We start from the raw sequence: 1,855 nt of genomic DNA, 5'->3' as shown, positions 1-1,855 counted from the left end.
TGTTAAGTCTTAGATCCAAGACCCTCTTTGCACGCGGAGTCTGCTTCAGGCCAACGTTTTTGACCTTGGGTTTCTACACAAGCCAGCTCGGTATTTTAATCAGTCACTGCTTAACATCAGAGCCCGTTTTCCATACTTCCCTCTTTAAGAATCTCACCACTGAGAAGGCCTGGCCCATTTTTCTCATCCGGGGAGTCCTCCGCAGCCCAGGATGGGCTCCGACACCTCCCACCCCTGGCCCCAGGAGAAGCTCTTCTGACTTCTCCAGGCTGTGGTCTGCACAGGGGCCCAACCGCCTGCTCCTGGATCTGACTCTGCTCTTCATCTGGTTCTGCAGCCCGGTACCAAGGCTGGGCTCACAAGTCCTTCAAATCCAGCCCTGGTCTCCGCCTGGCTTCCTCCCAGCCTTCACCTGGCCTCCACCCACTTGCTCTAATGTCTTACCAGCCTTGCAGAAACTTTCCAGAAAAGTCAGATAGTGTCAAATGCAAGACCTTGAGCATCACTTCCCCTCTCTGGGCCTCAGTTTCCACATCCTTATAAAGGAGGGGGTTGACGACCTCTTGGTCTCCGCAGTCAGTGATTCGGCCCCTCCTCCCTCACACTCCCTTTCCGATCTCCATGTACAATGTCCACTCCTCTCCATCCTCAGACTCATGGCTGAACCTGCCCCCTCTCAGCACTTCCTGTCCCTCCAGACTTTCGCCCTGTTTCTGGCAGAAGCCTGGCCGCCCCAGCTCACCAGGCTGAGCCCAGACCTCTGCTAGCCTCCATGAACTGTCCCTTCAAATCGCCCGGATTCTCTCTGGGTCAGCGTCAAGCCAAGGAGCAAGGTGAGAGCAAGCCGCTCGGTAGGCAAAGTAATGGGCCTGCAGGTTCTCTTTGGTGCCTCACTGGGGCCGGGAGCGGGGATCGGAGATGGACGAACACCTACAACCAGGGCGCGATGGTGCATCTCACAAACCCCACGGGGAGCTTTCGTGCAACATACACATAAGAAAGGCCTGACCGGAGCCTTCTGTGGCTTCCCCAACCGTCGACACCAGGCGCCTCTGCACCCCTTCCCTACCCCTCCCTGCCATCCCCAACAGCTGCGTCTCAAGCTGCGCGGGAGGTCTGCCTGGTCCTGAGGGAAGCGCCCAGCTCTTGCTGTAGGCCTGTCTCCCCAGCCCATCCCACACCTGTCACCCTCCCAGACCAATCTGGTCAACGGGGCCCTAGGGCTCCCTCAGCGCCCACTGTCCTCCCCGCGCCGCGGCGCGCGCCCTGGTCCGCAGCCAGGAGCGCGCGCCCCGCCGCCCGCGGGTCCACTAGGAGCTCACCTCCCTTTCCACGCTCTAAGCGGCGGGCTCTGCGCCCCCTCCACCACCCAACACAGCGACCAGGCACAGAAGAGGGGCTCCAGGGGACCTGTCACCTGACACTAGGCACACGCCCCTCGGTCACCTTCTCACCCCTCCCCTTCACAACCAAACAAAAACGGCAAACAGGAAACGCTCGTCTTTTAAAAATTACTCTATTATTATCAAATAGAACCACAGTATCCAAAAGGTAATTATAAAGTTCTATTCCCCGACTAAGTGGCCCTACACCGCCCCTCCGAGTGGCCGGCGGCCAAATCACTCCCCCCGTGCTGATTGGTTTCATCCATTTTATTGTCAAGGAAATTAACAGCCCGAAGGGGTTCCCCAGGTCCGCGCACTCCCCTCCCCCCCACCCCGGGGGACCCCCGGTGAACACGGCAGCAAGCGACCTGGTCTCACTACCCCCGTGTCCTTGGGAGGAGGGACGAAGGGACGAGGTGGAGGGTGGGGGGTGCTCACGGCAAAGGGGCTGGAGGCGCCCCGCCCGCCCG

General features: G+C 59.7%; 1 protein-coding gene across 1 annotated transcript in view; it reads right to left on the bottom strand.

Annotated features, from left to right (window-relative positions):
* The window catches only part of ZNF777 (zinc finger protein 777), a 37,015-nt gene that overhangs the window by 9,391 nt on the left and 25,769 nt on the right, over positions 1-1,855 (bottom strand). The gene's annotated exons all lie outside the window — the stretch shown is intronic.

Source organism: Suricata suricatta, chromosome 2 (assembly GCF_006229205.1).
Source record: "Suricata suricatta isolate VVHF042 chromosome 2, meerkat_22Aug2017_6uvM2_HiC, whole genome shotgun sequence".
Taxonomy (NCBI): Eukaryota; Metazoa; Chordata; class Mammalia; order Carnivora; family Herpestidae; genus Suricata; species Suricata suricatta.
This window is presented reverse-complemented; position numbering and strand designations above follow the sequence as displayed.